Consider the following 5,946-nt stretch of genomic DNA (forward strand, 5'->3'; position numbering starts at 1 on the left):
ATCGCGCCGCAGCCCGGCCGGCACCGCCGCCCCTCCGCCTCCCTCAGCGCGGCGCGCTTCCGCACCCCCTCAGCGGGCTCAGCCAATCGGCCCGCGCCAGCGCCGCGGCCGACCAATCCCCGCCCGTCCTCTGCTCGGCCTCGCTTCCGCATTGGGCCACGGCTTCAGGACCTCACCACCGGGAGCCCTCCAGCAGGAGGAGCTCATTGGGCCGAGGGGAAAAGGCGACCAATCAGAGCAAGCGGCGTGGCACCTCCCAGGGAAGGGCGCGGAGGAGGGCCGCGCCCTTTTACCTCAGCGACGCCGCAGGCGCATCCCTGGTTTCGGTCGCGTCCGCGGCTCCTGGCCAGGCCCTGTGGGCCGGGCCAGTGCCCACCGGGGCCCGCAGCGTCCCGTCGGGGACCTTCACCCGAGCCCGGAGCATTGTCTCAGCCCGGGGGCCTTCACCTGAACATTGTCACTCCCGGGCGCTCCAGCAGGCGACAGCCCCAAGCGCCCCCGGGGCAGCGCTGACAGGAATCCTCGTGCTTCTCTCACTGGGAGCTCGTTCTTGCCGAGAACTGGTTTATGTCGGAGGAGAGCAGGCCAGGTTTGTTGCAGCAGCCCTCTCATCTAACGTGTAATCTGGGTTATAAGAAAAATAGCAGCTGGGTCAATCTGACTGACTGTTGAGGGCCCTGGGACAAAACACGTTGCAAGTAGGACTGGTCCATCAATTGCCATCAGACCCTGGGGTGAGGTAAGGTCCTCACAGTGAGAACGCTGTCAGAAATCAACGAGATACAAGGTTACTACCCCAGGTACGGGCAATGGTCTAGATACATCCTTGGGGAGCTGGAATTGGCACAAGTAGGTCAATTCAGGCTACTTCTGCCTCAGAGCTGGCTGGTGGCACATGTAGGTCTGCTCCTCCCTGCTGTTCTGGCTCTTATAGTTGTGGAAATGTGCCCCTGTTGGGGGATTTACAGGCAAATGTAACATAATGTTGAAAAACAAAGGGAATTCATGGTGGTGAACTGTCTTGCATGACATACCACTGGTGCAGTAATTGCTGGATTATACTAGAGCTTCTGATGGCAGGGCAAAAATACTATACAAAGAACTAACAATGACTGCTGTATCATTAAGCTGTAGTGATCACATCTTTGCTTTTGGATCTGGAAGTTCACCTTCTGTGATTCAGTCTCTTTTGTTAAAAGTTTTTGTAACAAGAAGAGATTATTAAGCTCCATTCTGTATAAAAGACAGCTGCATAAATTAACATACATGTTGCCCTTCATTGCATGGTTTTGCAAACTGAAGAATTCCCCCCCCATCCCCCCCCAAAAAAAAATTATAGCAAGAAAAAGGTCTCCTTTATCAATAGGAAGCAACCGTGGACAAAGGAACTCCTACGGAATCTATTAGCTTTTGCCTCTCAAACTGCTTATTGGATTGAGGGATGTATCACATCACAGACAGTCTGGTGAGAGTCTTGTGTAACACTCCCAGGAATACAAAGTAATTTAACAGAGCAAAAGCTTTTTGACCTTCTTAGCAGCAAGGAAACAGGTAGAAGGGCACCTCCCTTGGGGCTTAAGTCTTTGTAACAACGGTATTCTGAGTGTGCAATAGCAAAGAACTGCAGCACTGCACTTTCTATTATAGGATGATTTAGAAAGGACATTAGTGTTGCTGGCTAGTGGAAACATCATAAGATGCTCAGCTGACTCTGTCTCTTCCACCAGTCTTGGATCCACGAGGCTTTTTCCTACCCATGTGATACCACTTCAGTGAATGGTTAATTTTCTTTATGCTGGCTTCAGCCCATTTTGTACAGCTATACCTACCTCTAAGAAAAATCTCTGACTTAAACATCAGGCCTGCATTAAAACAAGCTCAAGTACTAAACTCGGTCACATACATGCACATGTACACACACAGACTCAGTGTGTTTTTCTGAGGACTAAAAACTCATTTGCTAGTGCCAGAAGTATAAATGTTTGCTCACAGAAAAGCAAAAGATCACCCACTGATAGTCAAATGCCATATTTCTATGTCATTCTAAGAAGCCTTGCTATTCTAACTAAAACAACAGCTCACATTTGCTGCTGTTGTTATAAATGGGGCAAAACCAGATGTCTCTGGTTGCCATTTTAGCCGTGGAAAATCAATCATATGGGGCTTTAGCTGGCACCTGTCTGTCTTTCTGGGAGGTCGCTCAGTCTCAGTGCATTTACTGCCATTTACATGGTGCTCCCTACAATGCTTTTCAGTCCTACTTTAGAAACATAATTGGGTTAGAACGGTTGCCAACAAAGAACCCCATCAATGCCAAACACCCGTGGCAATTAACAGCCACGTCACTGCTACAGGGCCCACTATTGTTTCCAGTAGACTGCTGTAAGCTACAGGTGAACTTGCCTTGGAAATTATGTGACGGTGCACACTGGTAATGGCAATGTCAGCTTTTTTGATAGGAATCTCATCATGTTTCTTGTTTATGCACACAAACAAAATAATTCAACAGTGTCATAAAAGGGGAGAATGTAAAATAGAACTAGAATGCCTTCTACCTTCAATCACTTAGCCCCGCAGTCCTTTTGCAGATTTGATTTTCAAGGATTTTGGAAATGCTTACCATTTCCACCCAGGTGCACCTGTAGGTATAACTTGGCCCTCCCTGCAACACAGGTTTTAGTGGATTTGGCAGCTCCAAAGGCTTTTAGTATACAGGAATGAGAAATCTGTGGCATAAGAAAAATTCACAGGTTGTATGCTGGCCCAAAGCAAGGTATTACAGAAAAGGATTTTCCTTTTTATATTGGCCTTTGTTAAACATGCTTTAGCTTTCTGTTTGCTTTACATGACAAAAGCAGTGACTGATAACTAAAGCAGCATAGCGGGCAACTCCTAGGCTTGTCCTACAATCTAAAAAGCACTGGTGCATCTTTTGGGTATAGACAGCCCTTGATTTATGGAGAACACTGCAGTACTGTCACCTGCATTATTTCTCAGACTGTCCCTAACCTTAGGCAAAATATATAGGGCACGGTTCTGAAGATATTAGTACCCGATACAAAAGTAAGTCCACGAGCTCTTCCATTGACTTTTCTCTGCATCTGGTCCTTTCTCTGGTATCCATAAGGATGAACTGTACTGAAATTGAGGGAGTCACACTAGTGAATCAGGCCTGTAAACATTCTGTGGTTCTTTCTGTCTCCTTCTTTCACCCCACACTGATGAACTGATGTTTATAAACCTCACATTTGTATCCATTGGCATGCCTTACAACAGAGCTCTTCCAGCTGTGACCCCTAAGCATAATACAAATAGTAAACAGTAGTAATAACAATAAAATGCTGTCACCCAGGGAGAAAGCAAAATGACAAAAAAGATGGCTTGCCAAAAATGTATAGAATTACACAGTTTCTTATCACTCAGCCCACACTGTTTAAGGACCAGAGACCCAGAATCAGCTATTCAGATTTTTGCATTCAGCAGATGTAAACATAATAAGAATAAGCAGAGTAAGTAAATAAGCAAAAGACATTTGACAAAAAAAGTACTAACATATACATATTTAAATGGAAGAATTTTTCATCTGGGGGAGAAGAGCTGATGTATTTTTTATTGCTGTCTTCTGCTTCTAGTCTTTGAGGAAGGAAGGACTTCCCTGAAAGTTCTACAGAGAAATGGCGATCTGTGTCTGGTAACATTGTCAGCATCTCTCAACTGCTCTCCTGACTGATGCTAGCCCTTCAAGAAGATGGGCTGTCCCCTCACAGCTCCAAAAGAATTACCGTCCATTTCCATGCAATCAGCTGCTGTTGTCCAGGTGCTTTCACTGATGCTGGGAGACGACAACAATCGCTGTAAGTGATCTGCCAGATTAATTTACAAGTGTAGTAATGTTGTTGAGGAGTTCCCAATGTTCTCATTGGTAACACCAGCTCCTTTGTAGAACTTGTAGAATGACAGGGAGTACTCGTGGTTCTACAGTGGTCTCTTCTTCCATGTCTGATAAAATAGGTAGTTCTCCCTGGCTATAATTTGTGCTACTAGTTTTTTTAGACGTTGTTTCTCTTAGCAGTTCAGCAGTAGTCTGCTTTAGAGAGTCTTCTGCCTCTCATGGTAGACTTTCACAGAATTTTTAAGGCAGTAGTTCTGTGATCTCTGGCAGAGGAGGGATATTTTGGCTAATGGGTTTCTTGGTTAATTCTACTTTGCTGATACTAATTTTTTGTTTAAGCAAAATTTTTTGTCCTCCACTTCTGATGTAAGTTTTCAAGCTTTATAACAACTCTTCAGATATCCTTGCTTCAGCCCCATTAATTCATGCTGATAGCTTTATGCTATTGCCTTTCAGTTTTTTGAAGTCAAACATCATCTCAAAGTGTACCTTTGTGACAGGAACAAACATCAATCCAAGCTAATCTGAAAGTATTTTTTCATAGTTAGATAAAACTGTGTCTGCCTGCATTTTCAACAGGAGACTCAACAGTCTCCTCGTGACATCTGAAAAACTTATATCCTCCCAACTTTAACTTTTTTTGCTTCTCCACTCCACACCTTTAGGAAGTAAGAATGCTTAGAAATAGAGGATGTGCAAACTATTTCCAGCTGTCAAAAAAAAAAAAAGACAATTATTAAAAATTTTATGCATTAATACTTTATATGCAAAAGATAGCCTTTTTTTTTTTTTTTTCTTAACATGAGGACCTGTCCCTAGTATCTTTAATTTATTTTAATGGCTCCTGATCAACATTTATCAAAATCAGATTCAGGCTTAACTCTGCTCTTGCTTAGACAGTGTAAACTGAAACTGAGGAAGTTATCTTGAATTTCTAGGCATGGATTAGAATTGTAGTTTTGATGACTAGCTTTCTATTTCAGTATAAGAAGGTAACAATGCAATGTATGTTACGTCATTTCAGGCAGCTTTAAAAATAATTTTTGTGCTTAATCAGATTTGAAAAATTTCTAGACATCTGTCTGTTTCAATGGTAGGTAAATATTAACGTAATAATGAAAATTCCACTGAACGTCTATGCAACTTTTATAAAATCTGCCCCTTTCTGACCTCAATAAATATGTTATTCTGCCTAGAGATCATTACCTCTAGGTACCTTTATCATAAACACCACGAAATTAACCCCATATAGTATAATAACTTCCAGAGGGGGCAAACTGAAGTCCTGAGTTTTGATGCAATCAAGCAGTTAGTGGAATCAAATAGTCCAGGTTAAGCTATTAATCCCCAGTTAAACAGTACCTGTTTTGGACCCATCATTTAATTGTCAAGTATAAGGATCCCCTGTCCCGACTCTTTTATGACTTTTATGATTTTATAATCTTCGTTTATTTAATAGACCTCAACATCAGGCAAAAAGGCACCTGGGATAGGGATGGGCAGGCTTTGCATCAGCTCAAACCCCGTCAAAATCACAGATGCTGTAGCTTAGGTCGTATTCAAATATTAATCCCACATCAGACACTCGGAAGGAAACGCAGCAGAGAGAAAAAAAACTCTGAAAAATTGGAAGGTGGATTAAAATTCTCCATCAATGAGCAATATACATAGTACCGCTGAAGACCAGAGGCTGCTATCTGCATCAGGGAGGGTCTGAGTTTGGTACTTTAACAGCACGCCGCGATTTAATGCAAGTGTCAAGTTAATAATAAGGTCACGATGGCAAATTGCGCCTTTGACTTTCTGCCGCCTTGCTAGCGCCATGCACCTTCTCGGGTATGGACCTTATTTGGGACTGGTGTAAATTCAGATGGTTTCAGCAGGCGGCAGAGGGAAGGTGACAGTACACCGCCCAGCCGCTCCGGCGTGGTGCGCAGGGAATCCCGCACAGTTAAAGAACGGCTCAGCAGCTGGCTGGGAGGGGGCAAGGGAACGTGCTGCTCTTCTTTGGGCTTCGCCTTACCGCTGCTGCCACCCACACCAGGGCAGAGACC

Source organism: Charadrius vociferus, unplaced genomic scaffold (genome assembly GCF_000708025.1).
Source record: "Charadrius vociferus isolate BGI_N301 unplaced genomic scaffold, ASM70802v2 scaffold326, whole genome shotgun sequence".
Lineage (NCBI taxonomy): Eukaryota > Metazoa > Chordata > Aves > Charadriiformes > Charadriidae > Charadrius > Charadrius vociferus.